Here is an 18,238-nt window from a genome sequence, read left to right on the forward strand (position 1 = left end):
GCAGTTTCTTCTGGACTTGGAGGACTTTGGGGAGTCTTGATTTCATCTCACAGCAGTCCAAAACATTGAAAAAAGCCAGATACCTTTAAACGTCCCTATTCCCTTCCTTCCTGTTCTGCTCTCGTGAGACCTCATCTGGACCCCTGCGTTCAGCTCTGGAGTCCTCAGCACAGGAAGGACATGGAACTATTGGGTTGAGTTCAGAGGAGGCCATGGAGATGATCCCAGGGCTGGAGAACCTCCTGTACAAGAACAGACTGAGAGAGTTGAGTTTGTTCAGCCTGAAGAAGAGGAGGCTCTAGGAGGAACTTAGAGCAGCTTCTAGCACTGAAAGGAGTTCCAGGAAAGCTGGGGAGGGGCTCTTGATCAGGGAGTGCAGAGAGGTGGAATGGTATTAAGTTGCAGGAGAGGAGGTTGAGATGAAATCTGAGGAAGAAATGTTTTGCTGTTAGGATGCCCAGAGTAGTGGTGGCTGCCCCATCCCCGGAGGTGTTCAAGGCCAGGTTGGATGGGGCTTTGAGCAACCTGATCCAGTAGGAGGTGTCCCTGCCCATGGCAGAGGGGCTGGAACTGGATGGGCTTTGAGGTCCCTTCCAACCCAAACAATTCTAAGATCCTGTTTCTGTAGAACAGGAGTCATACCAGAACAGAAGTAGCAGAAGAATGGGGTTACAGTGGATGTTGGTTTGTTGTGCTTTTTTTTTTTTTTTTTCAGTCTTGAAAACATTGCTGTATACTTTTCGCACTTTAAAAAAAAAATTGTCTAGATCTAAATAAGTCACAGTCTTGGCCTAAGTGTTTTTCATGTGCACTCTTGAAAATCTCCCTAACTTGAGACAATTTAAAACACATTAAAAATGCCAAAAGAGTGTATATTACATTATCCCATAATATATTTCATCTCCCTGCGCCAAAGACTTCCAGCCACCTCCACAGAGGCAGCAAAGTTATCCTTTTTTGCAGCCACAATGCTCTACAATTAGACTGTTCCAAGGATGTTTGGCTGCTGCTAATTCTCAAGCCTTCTTGGCTTCCAATAAAGGTGGGAGAATTTTATATATAAAAATGTTCTCCCTGAAAGATGCTTTTTAGTTACTATTATAAGTAATACAGAGTCACTTAATGTCATGCATTTTTAATGTAATATTAATTCTTCCAAAAGGCATGTTTTTCAAAACGCTTTCACGGAGAGAAACTGGGCAGCAGTAATTACTGTGTACAGTTGCATCTTGTGTTCAAACTGAATTTACTTCTAGCAGAAAACCTTTTTTATTTTTATGGAGGATATTTTGCTTAAACCAAAGGGTGGGTTAACGTGCCATTTGAAGAGACATTGCTCACATCAGGAACAGATCAAAGAAATGTGGAATGGTTTGGGTCAGAAGGGACCTTAAAGCCCATCCAGTTGCACCCCCTCTGCCATAGGCAAGGACACCTCCTACTGGATCAGCAAAGCATTTTCCCTCACAGCAAAGCATTTCTCCCTGGCATCTCATCTCAGTCTTCTCTCTTTCAGTGTAAAACCACCTCCCCCCTCCATCCTTTCCCTTCACTCCCTGATCAGGAGCCCCTCCCCAAATTTCCTGCAGATGGAAAGACATTTAGCACTGTGAGCAACTTCCAAATTACCCTTTTTGTTTAATGAAAACAATTGCAATTGGTTGTCTTGGAGCTATGAACTTCTGCACTTCTAGCTCTGTCCATTATTGAATGAATGAAAACCTTTTAGTATTCAGACTGTGGTTATACCACTACTTATTGTAAAACTGGTCTGATGCCATTAATTATCACCACTCTGAGAGACTAGAGAGTTTTTATATGTGTGAACTGGAGATTTCCTGTTAGAGAAGTTCAACTGAACAGCTTGGTCATTCCTCAAACTGAAGGCAGTGAAAAAATACTTTTTTTGCCTATAATAAAAATACCTGATCTTTCCTTTAAAAGTCTTGCTGGATTCTAATTTGGAAAAAGGATTCAATGTTTGTTATGAAGTGGTCTCAGTGCCATGTTTGATAGCTATTGAGGTTTGCTGAGGTTGGCTGAGTTACAAGATTTTGAGAAATTCTTGTTCACTGTACTTGGTGGATGCTTACAAGAGCTGGAAAGCTGAGTTTCCTCTGAGTCCTGCCAGCTTAGAGCCCTGCTTTGGCCAAGAGCTGGCAGGACCTTGCTGTAATTGCACTTGGTGATTGTGGCTCAGACCATGGCCGAGGCTGGGGCTGGAGCTGAGACTAGGAAGACTGAGAGCAAGAAAACCCAGCAGTGCCCAGTCCAGGGTGCAGAGAAGGGTCATGCCCCTCAGGAGCAGACCAAGTCATCCCATGAGCAGAGCACTGAACTCTGAGCAGGGATAGGCAGGATCTGTATTGCCATGTCCTTCTGCCATTGTGAGTCATTCTCCCATTGTAAATGTGTGTCGATTGTTCTGACTGCTCCTTTGGAAAGTACTTTGAGATGTTCCAATGCAAAGTACCAAATATAAGGAATGATTGGTGAATATTACGTGGTTCAGAGAAGTCAGATGAGAACTGGCAGGAGGGAAAGAGAAAGCTGGGAGGTGATACTGCCATAGAAACTGCAGAAAGGAGGAACAAAAGATGTGGAACACGTGGCAAAAAAAAAAGACACATGATAATCTAAATCCAATAGCAAGTTACAGTAAGACTTTCATCAGATCAAGAGTAATATGTGTATTTGGAGTGCTGTTATATTTAGTGTCTTCTTCTGGAGTGGAAGGAAGGAGGCTCTACAAAGATTTCGTTGTTCGACTATGGTGGTGTGTAGAACTGTAGAAGAAGGGCCATTTATTTGGATATCAGTGAAGAACATTAAGTGCCACAAGGGAAAGTATTAGAGAAGCTAGAGATGATGAACAGAGAAATAAAGAACTGACTTTAAATCCCAGAGAGTTGTACTAGAGGGGAAACTATGCAGAGGGCTTTTTTTCTGAAGGAGATACTTATGGAAGTTCACAACAGAAAAAGTAGAAGTATGGTTTGTTTAATGCTGAAATACAAAATGCCGTAGAGGATGGCTGCTGTGTCTAACAGCAAGGAGTATGCAGTCAGGATGACTAAGCTGGTGAAGGGTCTGGAGAACAAGTCTTATGTGGAGTGGCTGAGGGACCTGGGGCTGTTTAGCCTGGAGAAGAGGAGTCTGAGGGGAGACCTCATCGCTCTCTGCAGCTCCTGGAAAGGAGATTGCGGTGAGGTGGGTGCTGCTCTCCCAAGTAACAAGTGATAGGACAAGAGGAAATGGCCTAAACTTGTACCAGGGGAGGTTTAGATTGGGTATTAGGGATAATTTCTTCACTGAAAGAGTGGTTAAGCACTGGCAGAGGCTGCCCGGAGCCCGGTGGTGGAGTCTTCTGAAAGGAGTAAAAAAAAAGGTGTAGATGTGACACTTTGGGACATGGGTTAGTAGACATGGTAGTGTTGGGCTGACAATTGGACTGGATGGTCTGAGAGGTCTTTTCCAACCTTAATGATTCTGTGATTCTGTGAAGTGAAATGTGGAAGGAACATGTCTGCTTCTTTAAAGGTATCTGGTCAAAGGAACCATAAACAAGAACATGGAGACAAACCTGATGGACACATGGTAAGGGAGGTAGTGGTAAGAATCTGGATAGTCACTCTAATTGGTAAGGATATGTATAGTGTAAACAATATTTGTTTTCTCCAGTAAGATTATGTGACTAGGGACATTGCCAGATTGGGATGAGAAGGAAAGAGTGGGAGGCAAACACGTGGAGCAATAAAAGCTGACCAATAAACATAACTGAGGCAATAACAGAAATGGATCTGGTCAGTCTCATTATCTGATGGGCTATGAAGAAACCGCAGGTAAACAGGGACTTTGCAGCTGATAAGCAAGTATACCCTAGTGTCGGTGGTTCTAGAGCCCATAGTCCTCTGGACTGTAGTGGGTCCTGCAGGCTTTGTACCTGGTAGTGCTGACTACTGGGACAACCAGCATAAGTGGACTGGATGTTGGTTACTGGAGTGAGAGGAGGGCTGTGGGTGCCTGCAGTGTCAGCAGCTGGAGTGAGCGGGGGTCTCAGTGCTGGCTAGTAGGATGGAAATGGTTTGTCCTAAAACCAGCTTACTGGGGCACTGGTGTGACTGAGGGACTCTTGCCAAGGGCAGGGACACCTCCCACTGGAGCAGGCTGCTCAAAGCCCCATCCAACCTGGCCTTGAACACCTCCAGGGATGGGCATCCACCACCGCTCTGGACAACCTGGACCAGGGCCTCCTCACCCTCACAGCAAAATATTTCTTCCTAAGATCTCATCTTGGCCTCCCCTCTTTCAGCTGAAAACTTCCCCCTTGTCCTATCCCTGCCCTCACTGATTAAGAGCCCCTCACCAGCTTTCCTTTCCCTTTTAAGTCCTGGAAGGATGAAAATTAGATTGACTGATTTTTTACTATTCTGTTGTCCTCTATATCTGTCTTCTAATGAGTAGATATTTGTTTTGGCTGGACAAGGGTAATTATTTTTTTAAATCTGTATTAAGAGGAAACTTGGCCTAAAATTTTAAAGTCTGGTACATCTTGAGGGTCAGTGGAGATTTGTCAGTAGAATATGTGACAATGCTTCTTGAACAAAAAGGCTATTTGAAGCATCATGTGTGGGATGAGTTTCCCAGCATCACTAAAAACACATTAAATAAGCAAACGAATCAGAAGTATCAAAGATGAGAATAAATAAACAGAGCTTAACTAAGTCATTGCACGATGCAACAGTAATTAAACAGGAGTATCATGATGGAAGATAATGATAAAATGTTTGATTGCTCAGAAACGTAATAGCTTTCCTTTTAATCCTTTTACCTGGAGTGAAGATGCTTTGTTTCAGAGAGATTCTAGCCAGACTGAAAAGTGTAAAGGTTTTTATATTGAAGCACTATAAAAAACAGAAAATAGCTCCACAGTATTAACATTTGGCAGAGTTCCCGTTGTGGGTGGGTTGATGTGCCAGAATTCTTGACCTAAGGACTGAAAAAGAACTGAAAGTCTTTGAAAACACAATGTCAAGATTGTTCTCAGTGTATGTGCAGCAGAAAGATAACTATGGTGTTTGTGGTTGCAGGACTAAGTACTCAAAAGAGACGAATACTGATTGGTTTGTGCCTCCCTGTCTTTCCAAGCCTCTTTTTGACTCTTTCTGGTTTAATTTTGCCATCCCTAGTGCTTGTCTCTCTTTCCTCACCTTCTCCTGAGGCCTAGTTCTTACTCCCAGAAGTGTTTTCAGGTTGTACTCTGATTTAGAATACGTAAACCCTTCAGACAGGGACCAGACCTGGTCTCCTGTTCTTACTATATCCTTGCCAGGACACAGCACTAAGCTGCCTCTTTTATCTCATGAACCTTGACTTTGTTGGCTGGCAGCTGACTTGCTTTCAACAGAAATGCCTCTCCAACCACTGGGCTAATGGTTTTGGGGGATGTGGCCACCTTCTCAGTGGACTGGACTCGAAGGGCTCTAAACTTTGTGCCTTCAACCACCATTCAGTATGATAAAGAAACCCTGGAGGAACACTGGTGCTGGATACTATTCTAGTTTTTTTCCTAACCATGTAGCCATATAATCATTAATGTTGGGAAAGACCTCTAAGATCATCCAGTGCAACCGTCGTCCCAGTACCACTGCACCTACTGAACCAGTAACAGTTTGCATCCTAAATGCCCAATCCTGAAACCTGTCTCCAAACAGAACAGCTTAAAAAGTAGAGAAGAATCACGTTGAGACATTGCAGGTCTGGTTGTGAAGGACAGTGTTTTGATTAGTACAAGGAGAGGAGATTGAGTTTGGTGGGTATATTTGATATCGTTGTCACTGCTTATCACTCAGTCTCGCATGTCCTTCTGTGGTTTCTTTGCTCAATAGATGAAATACACTGAACTCAGCATAGCTGCTAAAAGCTGAAAGCGTAGCATTGTTTGAGGTATACTAGGCTAAGAGATGTATCCCTGTAAGGTTGGCAGATATGACCTGTGGGAGATCTCTGCCCTTCTGGAAGAGCAGCTAAGGACCAGGCAAGATACCCTCCCCATGCCAAGTACATGATCCATGTAAAATGCATAAGGTAAATCTGCATTAAGACTAGAGTACTAACCAGTGCTGAACACCAGATATAGTCTAGCTTTTAAATGAATATTGCATTAGGTCAATGACTCTGGCCTCTCCAGTAAGAACTCTTGAGCTCAAGGAAAGAAATATTGAACTCTTACTAATCATTGAGTGGTTTGAGTTGGAAGGGACCTTAAAGCTCATTCAGTTCCACTCCCCTGCCATGGGCAGGGACACCTCCCACTGGAGCAGATTGCTCTGAGCCCCATCCAACTTGGTTTTGAACACCTCCAAAGATGGGGCAGCCACCAGTTCTCTGGGCAACCTGGGCCAGGGCCTCCCTACCCTCACAGCAAAACATTTCTTCTGAAGTTCTCATTTAATCTCCACTCCTTCTGCTGAAAACCATTCCCTGTTGTCCTATCCATGTGATTCCTGATCAAGAGCCCCTCCACAGCTTTCCTGGAGCCCCTTTCAGTACTGGAAGCTGCTCTAAGATCCCCCTCTCCCTCTCCAGGCTGAACAACCCTAACTCTCTCAGCCTGTCCTCATATGGGAGGTGCTCCAGCCCTTAGATTATCTTAGTGGTCTCCTTTGGACCCACTCCAACAGTTTTATGTCCTTCCTGTGCTGAGAGCTCCAGAACTGGATGCAGGGCTCTAGGTGGGGTCTCACCAGAGCGAAGCAGAGGGGCAGAATCCCCTCCCTCCCTGCTGGCCCCACTGCTTTGGATGCAGCCCTGGACATGGTTCATTTCTGGGCTGTGAGTGCATGTTGCAGGCTCATGTTGAGCTTCTCATCCCCCAGTACCTCAAGTTGTTCTCCTCAGGTCTATTCCAAATCCATTCTCCACCGGGCCTGTATTTGTGTTTGGGATTGCCCAGTATACACACTTACTACATGTTAATCTTAAATATAATTTTTTGCATATCTCTGCGTGTCAAAGGAAAGATAATACATACGTGCAGGTAAAACACCATGGATTACTGAAAGGAAAGACTCAGATTAGTTACAGTAATGAGCTCAAATTGTTGATTAAATATTCACAAGAAATAAGAAAGCAAAATTGTTGCTATTTTTTGCATAGAATTATTGGCAGACAGTCTTTTGGCACATCATCAGGTACTGCTTGTAAGTGCACAGTCAGAATCCAGCTCTCTGCGATGTTCTGATAACCTTATTAAAGGGAAAATATGGCTGAAATTGTAGAAGTACAGTAAAGGGCATAAAATAGCAGGAGTGCAGATTACAAGTCAAGAGAGAAGAAAGAAGCAGCTTTTGCGTGTCTGTTTAGGAAAGACTTGGGGGGGCAAGGAGGGTCTGCGATCCCACTGTGTGCCAGCACCCTGAAGAGAAACCCAACTATAAACCAAAAATCGTTGGCAGAGGGTGTAAGTCAGAGTCAAATGCTCTTCCTGGTTCTGTTGAGTAAGAAAATCAATGGAATGTGTCCTGAGGTCAGTTAATATCAGCAGAATCTGCAGTATTAACATTTTGCCCATCATACACGTGGCTATAGGTTAAAAATAGTCCAAGCACAGCACAGTTTGGGCAGATGGATTTTTTTTTTTTTAAGTAGGATTTGAAGTAAAAATCTTCTCAGCTCAGAAAATGCCTGCTGAGAATTAGCAGACAAACCAAAATATTTTCCTGTCCTACTTTCCATGCTCAGCCATTCCTGTGCAGACACATGGAATACAGAAATCCATGGAGTAGCATAAAATATCCTCACCGACACAGTGTGTTTTATGGGCCTGTGCTCTAATCCACCGCTGCCTCTTTTTACGGCTGTCAGCTACTCTTGAAAATAATTGAGGGGCTTTCATTTTCTCTCTGTGTACTTGAGCTCCTAGTTCATGTATCAGAACTGTAGGCAAAGACCTGCAGCTGACAGCACAACCACAAGGGTGGTGAGAGTAGAGGTATATTAGGTGTTTGGCCATGTTGCTAAGCAAGGTCTTTCTCATTTGTGCCAAAAGCTGGGTAGTTTCTGTGGTGGAGGTTTTCCTCAACCATTTGTTCTTGGGATGATTTCATCCTTCTTACCACATCGAGAACTGGAAGTCTAAACAATCACTAATTCTTCACCTCACACCACATTTGGGTCTTTTCTCAGGGCAGGATGCTGAATACAACCTGTACCAAACCTGGGCTTGTTCTGCTGAATTGTAGAAGCCCATAGAATCATTAAGGTTGGAAAAGAACTCTAAGCTCATCTAGTCCAACCATCAGCCCAACACCATCGTGCCTGCTAAACCATGTCCTAAAGTGCCACAGCTACATGTTTCTTGAACCCCTCCAGGGATGGAGACTCCCCCACTGCCCTCAGTAGCCTCTTCCAGGGCTTCGCCACTCCATCAATAAAGAAATGTTTCCTAATATCCAATCTAAACCTCCCCTGGAGCAACTTGAGGTCCTCTCATCCTATCACTTGTTCCTTGGGAGAAGAGACTCAGGCCTCTCCTCGGCAACACCTTTGTTGTTCCTTTGGTTGCTCAGCTGTTCTGCAGCAAGGAACTTCCGTGATAACTAGGCAGTTCTGCCTACTCTGCCCTGAAGACAGCGCTGTAGTGGTGGCTGAGCCTCTGGCTGCAGAAAGCATGGGAATTGTGTCTGAGTGCAACAGCCAGAGGTAGAGGTGGTGATTTGCCTCACTTCTGTCTCTTAAATAGCATAGCTATAATGATTTAATTTCCTAGTAAATTTGCCTTTGATTTTTTCCAACATCAAGAAAACAGCAATTAAGCAGTTAATCCTAAATATAACCTTGAAAGGGAAAGTCATGGCTACACTTTTAACTCTGATTAAGTACAATTTGTTCTATTAACTTGAGAAATTGCTGAAATATAGGACAGCTCTGTGCAACTCAGTACAGTAGCATTTTGGGTCCAATTTTAGATTGAGAAAACCTGTCCTTCATCACATCTGTGCTGCTTTACATATTGAGCGTCAGGGGCAAGGTGCAGCTTGCTGTGGAAGAATACCATGGTGGTTTAGAACAGAGACTTGTGTGGACCTCCCAGATAGCTTTGGAGTAGTGATGTACCAGGGAGAGAGGGAGGAAAGACAGAACTGTGACTCTCTGCTGGGGAAATTCAGACCCATGTGAGGACTGCTTAGTTGTAACCATTGGATGATCTATCCATCTTCACATTGCGCATCTTAAAATTTACTGGGTGGTCTGGAGTGATTGCAGGCAGTGGTTTTTTTTTATTCAGTCAGTGGAAGGTTTGCAACATTTGAGGTATCTTGAAGATGTATTAAAGGATGCATCATGTAAGATTGTAAAAGAAAGTTGCAGTGAAAGAATCTTAAAATAACTAAATGGAGTTAACCAGAGTACAAGAGGTATCCTGTGAGTAGGGCAGGGCAGCTCTGCTGAGGAAAGGATCACAGGGTTTTTTGTGCAGTTTTGTCACTCTGAATTGAGTATCATTGCCCAGATACAGGAATCAATAAGTTAAGCATTGAAATTAAAGCATAAGATATGCTTTTATGGCTTGATGTTATCATTTTCTAATATATGGGACTTTCACAGGTTAAGGGGATTCATGGACATGCTATCTGGAAATGCAACAAACCTGGAAAGGTCATTAGGTGAGCAGTAAAGCTAGAAACAAAAGTGCAAATGAAGGAGGAGAAAGCACCTACCTTCCAAAAAGCAAAATCTGATCTAGCACGAGATGTACAGGTTATAGTTAGGGCATTGACAGTCAATACTTCAAAGAGCTCAAAGGCAAACATAGGTCATTAAAATGATGTGATAACAAACCTGTGGGATTGCCAGCTCCTTTTAAGATCCAGACTAGGCAGTTTCAGATATAGGTATTTAACTTCTAATAGATACTTGGGAGTAAGCAGGGAGCAGAAATAAATTTAATAGATGTAACTCAGTATAAGTTTTTGAGGGACTGAATACATGGTACTTGTATAGTCTTCGATAATGCAGACCTGGTCTCTTTTGCCTATGAAAGAGGGTCTAAAGAAAATGCTGTCAGTTGTTCTAAGCCATTAAGAAGGTGACTATTCCTCATATTACTCTTTGCCTGTACTTTTGATTTTTGCTATCTATTTTTATACCTGGGTTTCTCTTTCCATTGGTTCTGAGCCACTGTTTGGTGCTTAGGTTCCTACTTTAACTGAGTTGTGTAGACAAAAATGAAGGGAAAAGGAGACATCAGCATCCCTTATCAGCATCATTTTGGAACAGTAGGTTTCTTGTATATCCAGAAGGACAAACAAAAACCCTAGGACACTGAGGGAAGATAAGTATGGGAAATCAACATAAAGAGAGGGAGTGAGTAGATGATTCATGAAAAAAGGAGAGGTAGGAGGACTAATGCAAAATGGAGTAAAAAATAAATTTGTGAACTAGAGTTAGAGGTTGGAAGGGAAAGAGGAGAATGTTCAGCAGAAAGAGACAAGATGGACAAAGGAATAGGAACCAAAATGAAAGAAAAGGGGAGGATAAAATAAATAAAAGATGGAAAGTTGAAGTGAAGCTGTGACTCATAACAGAAAAAGGAGCGTTGAGGCAGGGGGACCAACACGTGGAACAAATATTTAAGAGGGAGAACAGACAAGAAAAGAAGAAAAGAATGTGTTTAAGAGTCAGGCTGTGAAAAGGAAGGCAACACTGACAGATTTGTAGCTGTCAGTCCAGCTTGGATGTCTGATTAGGAGAGCTCAGGAGTCATCAGCAGAGACTTGGACTGATAGGACCATCCGAGTCTAGAGAAAAATCTTGTTTAATCGGATAAAGTAATGTTTGAAGTCGTTTTGTGCCAGAACATATCTGTTCCTCAGAAATATGGCTTACTGGCAGATACATGCGTGACATTGGAAAAGTTAGAAAATCTTCCAGGAGAACTGGCTTTCAAGTGGAAACAATGGAAAATAGACCCTTCAGATTGAGATTGTCTCACAGGAAGTGTAGAGTTAAAAAAACACTGAGATGTCTGAACATGAGAATAATATGTATGAAATACTTCATGAACAGGTATGAATGGTGCACCTCAAAAGATAGGTCAGGGACTATCTAGCTAATGACTAATTATTGCATACAGGATAGGAAAAATGTGACATGAGTAAAATTAAAACTATAGAGATCAATGTTTCCCTATTATATAAAAAAAGATTAAAAACGTAGCAAAGAATAAAAGGTGCTACTGCAGGTGTAGTGATACTGGTTATGCATTGTCTCTGACACTGTGTCATCGGGATCTGGCACTATGAGCATGAAATGTGTGGGCTTTTACTGTGGAAGTAGTTTATCATCACTAGCAGACACGAATGTGTGTGTGTAAGAAAGCTGTAAAACATTAGAACTAGTTCTGCTGTAAATTATGTCCCAAGGTAGTTTAGTATAAAGTTGATAAAACTTCTTGGGGCTAAACCAGGTTTCTGCTGTTATCTTCTCCGAAGGAACAAGTGATAGGTTGAGAGAAGATGGCCACAAGTTGCACCAAGGGAAGTTTAGATTGGATATTAGGAAAAATTTCTTTCCTGACAGAGTGGTGAAGCCCTGGCAGAGGCTGCCCAGGGTAGTGGTGGAGTCCGTCTATGCATAATCTCCTCCATTCTAAGTGAGTGTCTTGGGTATATGTTCTCTTTAACCTAGGATGGCATGTTTGCCTTGTTTCAACAAAGAGGTAGGGGACATCCTGTGGCTCACAATGAGGACACTTTCTAGGGAGTTGAGGAAAGAAGTTTGAACTCAAAGCAATTGAGTCTTCATTTCCTGAGGAACTGCTCTGACACATTCATAGGGAGTTTCAGGAGGGGCACAGCTACCTTTTAGCTTTGTTCCCCTTCTCAAACTGTAAAAAGGGGTGGACAACATAGGTGGAGAGAAGCATGGGGCAAAGCGGTAGCCAGAGCTAGAGAAACAAATGCTGTTAGAATCATCTAGAAGAGATTTGTTTGACTGAAGTGTTTCTCAGAATGAATTCACTGAGCTGAAATTTGTCAGGAATGGCTTGAGCTGAAGAATCAAGGTCTGCAGGGAAGAGTTACAAAGACTGTGGCTCTGATGAGAGACAGTGGTGATAAAAGAGAACACACCACTCAAAACCTTCAAGAAAACATTTGGCCGTAGAAGTAGCTCTTACAGGCTTTTTGGTGACTTTAGAAGTTAAAGATATTTTGTCAATGTCCAAGTTGTTTATGCCCTTCCATTTAGAGTGGCAGACTATCTGTCATTATAGCCCATAAATTACTGAAAGGATTTTGAAATCATCAGAAAAATATAGCAGAACACAAACAGGATGACTCAGAGACATCTAGCCTTGAATTTTAGGCTAGAACTGAGAAATAACTGAATATACTCTGGCGACCTGGAGAAGCAAAGAAGTGTATTTTCTATGTATCTGTTATACATGTTTTATCTTAATTCAGTTTTACAACACAGATCCCTCTCCAACTCCAACCCCCAATGTCTTTTTCTTTACTTACTGTTTTCTAGAATAACATCAAGCACAGTACTGCAAAGAAATTGTGACCTACATACAAAGAGGATTTTTTCTGGCTGTTTCACAGCCTTGGTTCCCATAACAGCAATGTTTTAAATAATCTGGCTTCAGATGTTTGTGATATAAAATTTAAATCTCTCTAGTCAGATTCACACTAATGTGAAAAATTGATTTAGGGAAAGACAGGAAAGAACAGAGCCAATCCAACTGAGAAATTTAGCATCATACCTATCTCTTTCAAACAAGGGACAGGCAAGCTGCATGTGAAACGATAATTTGCCAAGTGTGGAAGATGATTTGAACGTGGGAGCAAAGAAGTTGGGGGCAGAAACAGGAAGTTAACATTGCCTCAGGGAAGCATTTTGCAGTATTTTTAGGAAGAGGAAGAATCCCATGTCCCCAGAAAATCCCATACAGAGAATGCACACCATGTATTGAGAGACATCGGGTTCAACTGCAGGAGTCTGTTTAAAGAGTCCTCAGTGGCTCTCTTCTGCCTGCAGAAACTATTTTGTCTTATGTGGGGATCTCTGAGTTCAGGTTGTGAAATTGATACCAAAGTAGACTTCTCAAGCAGTGAGCTGCAATGGGGTATGAAACATTTTCTCTCCTGCCTTTGTGTTGCCTTACCCTGTCTAGGCAGTATCTTCCTGACCAGATGGTACTCGAGAGCTGGGAAGTCAGCAGAAACAATCCTGTGCTTGTTTCTCTTCAGAGGAGCATGAAGAGGGGGGCATGATTGGAATAGGAAAGGTGTGGGAGGTGGCAAGAATCCGAAGAGAGTGAAGTGAAAGATGGAATGGGACTGAAGTGTAGTGTAAGCATTCCCTGCAATTATCAAAATGCTTTTTTCCATAGATCTCATGAGCATCCACAGGATAGAAGATGGTGCTGCAGTCCACCATCTCACTGGAAAAAGGTTTATGTAGGGAACTCCACAAAACTCTGTAATTCCCTTACAGTTTATGGGTATTGTTTTCCACTGCGGCTGATGTAATCTGGCCTGTGACTGATGGTTGTTCCTTCCCTCTTGACTTGATTCAATTCTAAGCAAGGCAGACAAACTGTAGGCTCTACATGCAGGCAAGCACATAGTTTTATCTAAGGAATGACACAGCTTACCTACTTGTTCATGGCTAAACTGTATGGATTCTCTGGACTTGCCTCCATATATTTTTGCATGCTGTTTTATCAGCAGACAGAATAGTCTGTGTGTGTTTGTACAGTATACAAGTTGTCCCATTGTGGCTAAAATCCTACATGCTGACAAGATTACATGCAAAAATCTGGAGCCTGATCCTTGGAGCTGTGGTGACTTCCCACCTATTCAGAAAAGAGCTACATCATGACATTAAGTCATTGGATATTGTGATTAAGGTATGTGATTTACAAAAGGTGAAATTATTTGCAAAGAGGCAAAATGTCTTTTCAGATGTAAAAATATCTTGGAGTTCTTCATGTTGTACTTTCACATCTTCCTGTTTTCTAATATGCCTTTCTCCTTTGGCTGTGTAAGACTGAAATAGCTGGAGGAAGAACTCTGTGTAGTGTTCTGCAGTGAAGCAACTTGAACATAGATCTATTGATGCTCTATCAAATTTGGGTGTTTCAAGTTACAATGTTATATAAAACATTCCTTGTACAGGGTTGATTTGAACTTTTCAAGGATCTAAATACCTACAGAACTATCTGTATTATTATATCACTCCCAAGAGAGATACCTGCACAGAAATATTTATGTGGCACTGTGTTACACTTCAGGCATAGCTATAAGTGGAAATGTTTCAAGGCAGTCTTGTATAGGAATGTGAGGACTTTTGATGCTGAAATAGTTCATAGGATCATAGAATTGTTTAAGTTTGAAGAGACCTTAAAGATCATCCAGTTCCACTCCCTGCCATGGACATGGACACCTCCCACTGGATCAGGTTGCTCAAAGCCCTATCTAAGCTGGCCTTGAACACCTCCAGGGATGGGGCAGCTTCTAGCATAGATATACATCAATGTATTACTATCACAATATATACTTAATTTTCTTCAGCAGGACTTGATAGAATCAGTATGTTCTTTGCTACACCTGTATGTTTGCACTCACATTAAAGGACTTCTACAATTTAATTTAACCAAGTTGATTAAAACGGTGCAATTTTTGGATGTCTTCAAAGCCCAATAGGCCTGTGTCTATAGACACTGCACGCAGGCACTATCCCATCACTTCAGGGGCTATCAGGGTTGTCACAGCAAGTTGATGTTTGGGCCTGGTAGGTTTGATCTGCTGGTTTTGCTGCAGGGATGGATCTGAACCCACTGGGTATGTTTATCTAGTAGGCTTTGAAGGTGTTTCAAAATTTGGTGTTTAAATGAAGTTTCAATGAAATACTGGAAAACACAACTCAAGGGAAAAGGAAACTGGAGAGCCCCTAAGCCTCAATTCAACTGAAACTAAAATTACGTGTTTTGTGTTTCAATTTTTGCCTTTCAATTTTTGCCTTTCACTAGAAAAGCCAATGTCACTACAGAGCAGATCCTGAGGTGTTTTCTCAATGAAAGTTTTTCCTGAATTAAAACCCAAGGCCTGCAGGTCTGACTCTGTTGCCACAGTTTAGGCATTTAGTTATTGAAATAATTAAAATTATTATGGCTACTGGTGAATTTTATATAGATTGAAATGGAATTGGGAAACCTTTAATCAGAACAGAACAAATTTTAGTATCTCACTTAAACTGCGTAGTCAACATAAACTGTGTAAAGCTGACATTTTGAGAAGGATTGTTACTCCTGTGCAGTGCTACTGTGTGTAAGCCAGGCTAGAGTAAAAGGAAAATTTGTTAAAGGAAAATCCAAGTACCTATTTTATCAGTGCTATGAAACTTAGAAAGTACAAGAAGCCAGACATCCTAGAATTCATGATTCTGAAATTAGGAGAAAAAAATTCTAAGAACCTGAGGATTAGAAACATAGAATCATGGAGTGGTTTGAGCGGAAAGGACCTTAAAGCGCATCCAGTTCCAACCCCCTGCAATGGGCAGGAACACCTCCCACAGGGTCAGGGTGCTCAAAGCCTCATCCAACGTGTTTGATGGGAACAAAAATATAATGGAATTTATTCTAGAATGGCTCAGTTAAGAGTGTGTGTTATCTCTGTTCCATTTTACATTCTTTGGTGTTTTGCACAATGCTGGATTGGTACAGTCATAGCTATCCAGAGAGCACATGAGGAAAGATGACTCAAGGTAGCCGGTGAATAGGGGGGTAAGCTGGGTGTTTGAGTGTTTGTCAGCTCATGCTTGCTAGGGGACCCCATTGGAATGCACTAGAGCAGAGCTCAATTTCTGTTATAAGCAGCTCCGTGGGGTCTAGGAAGAGGGTGAAAGACTCCTCACTGGTATTGAATCCCCCTAGATATCTGAGTGGGGTATTTCATTCACATACTGTAAGCAAGATCAACTTATGGCCAGAAAGCATCGCTTACAGAGGTGAATTTTGGTTTCCCACCACCTCTTCTTACCATGGGGCTTGTCTGTTTCCAGGAGAGTCTCTACCAACATGTTCCTTCAAGCAGGGCCTTAGATGTTGCCAGCATTGCTGTGGCTTTTGGCCTTTTATTGATGTGCTCAGTGTTTGTTAGAGGGCTTTGTGGCTGTACACATGGGAGCTGAGGGGCAGAGATGATCTGTGGACTGTCTGGATAGAAGCACTATTATCTGGAAAAGTGAGGGTGTGTCCTTTCAGGCTTCTGTTTTACGTGATAACTGCAAGTCATTTTGACATGCAGCCACATAATCCATGTATAATAGTGTTCTATAGCTTTTTTTTTTTTTTTACAGCTTTTAGCAGAGTGTTGGTTCGGTTTGTTTGTCTGTTTTATTTTTTGGTCAGGCTGTCAGGATATCTTTTTTCTGAGTCTGTGAATATTGTGATCTTGAAGGTGGGTAGCAAGCCAGAAATTTGAAGTTGATTTTTTTTTAAAGTTTTTGGCTCCTGTTTAGACAACTGGAGGAAACGGGCACATTTCCATGTGTTCTAGGCACTTGGCATCTCTATCTGCTTTTCTTGGTCTGCACAGACCTACGTTTATCCTACTGTAAGCAGGGCTGGGTAGTTCCACAGCAGTATTTGCAGACACTTGAGGTACTGGGCACATTAGAATAAATACAATAAACAAAAGTGAGCTGAGAAGTAAATTAACCCATTGGCCAAAACATAAATGGGGTAATCCTGCTCTTAATATCTCTTCTGATATTGGTGGATACTGGGAAAAGCCTATAGACTGGCAATTGTTCTTAGTGATGCTGAGTCAGAATTAAGGCAATTGTTCTCTGGGGTTTGTGCATTGGATGTATTAAAGGAAAAACTGTTGAGATTTATGGTGTAAGGTTGTGCTCTCAAAAGTCATCCCACATAGTGAAGGGTGCCCAGGTCCATCAAGGGCAAGGAAGGAGCTGAATGATAGAATCATGGAATGGTTTGGGTTGGAAGGAATCTTAAAGCCCATCCAGTTCCGAGACCCCTGCCATGGGCAGGGACACCTCCCACTGGATCAGGTTGCTCAAAGTCCCATCCAACCCCCCCCCCCACTTGAACGCCTCCAGGGATGGGGCAGCCACCACTGCTCTGGACAACCTGTGCCAGGGCCTCCCCACCCTCACAGGAAAACATTTCTCCTAACATCTCATCTCAACCTCCCCTCTTTCTGCTTAAAACAGTTTCCTCTCATCCCTCCACTCCCTGATCAAGAGCCCCTCCCCAGTTTTCCTGTAGCCGGCTTTAAGTACTGAAGGCTGCTATAAAGTTGGGGTCACCCTCTCCCCTTGATAGCCCAGCCCAATCCAGAGAGGATTCATTTGACATTCCAAAAGTCTTCATAGAGTAAGCAAAATAAAAAACAGCCAGGAGAGAAATACCAGCAGAGAAGCAGTTTCTGCACTGGGTGATGGGTACAACATATCTGAAAGCCTATGTCCTGTGGTTTGTCTCACTAGATGTGTCAACTTAGTGACATAGATGATGTATGAATGAATGCTAAAGTTCATTGTCTTTGCTGGAATTTGTGGCACTGGGGTAAAAATTGCAGCTGCAGCACCCTCACGGCCACTGCTGAGTTTGTTCAGTTTCATGGCTCTGTTTTTTTGTCAATCCTCCATCACAAGGGTAGAGGAGGAGAAAATTGTAACTGGAAAACAGATGGTGTTGCATTTCTCCATCATCTCCCCAGCTGCACTTGATCACTTTGAGCTTGTCTATTCATTTGACGAGAAGCTGAAGCCCACCTTAAATGTTCAGGACTCGTGGGTGTGACTTGCAGAATTCTACCAGCCGAGCTGCTGTCGAGGCAGAGCAATTGAGCAAGGACGAGAGGGAGCTGAGCTGGAGAAGCATGGAAGCGGGGCAGGGGGGCCCAGAGGGGCTGGGCGGAAGAACGGTGCTGCTGCAAGGATGAATCTCCGAGAGAGCAGAAGGGCAGGTCTCCAAGAAAGAGGTCGTCAAATAGACTGCAGCAGCAAACAGACGGCACCAGCCCTGGCTGGAGTCCCATTTTTTTTTTCGGAGCCCTGCGCTGATTTAACCTTCCCAACGGATGTGCTTGAGCATTGCAGCAGCGGCTCCAGAAGTGCGGGCGGTTGGCGGCCCTTCCCCCCGAAGCTTCAGAAGGGAAGTCGGGGCGGAAAGCAGGGGCGGTGGCGGGGCGGGAGCCGC

The 18,238-nt window shown here is 42.9% G+C and overlaps 1 protein-coding gene across 1 annotated transcript in view; it reads left to right on the forward strand.

Annotated features, from left to right (window-relative positions):
* Positions 1 to 18,238, forward strand: part of LOC104065539 (protocadherin alpha-C2-like) — an 87,463-nt gene that overhangs the window by 14,940 nt on the left and 54,285 nt on the right. The window lies entirely within an intron of this gene.

This window comes from Cuculus canorus, chromosome 14, assembly GCF_017976375.1.
Source record: "Cuculus canorus isolate bCucCan1 chromosome 14, bCucCan1.pri, whole genome shotgun sequence".
NCBI classification, from domain to species: domain Eukaryota; kingdom Metazoa; phylum Chordata; class Aves; order Cuculiformes; family Cuculidae; genus Cuculus; species Cuculus canorus.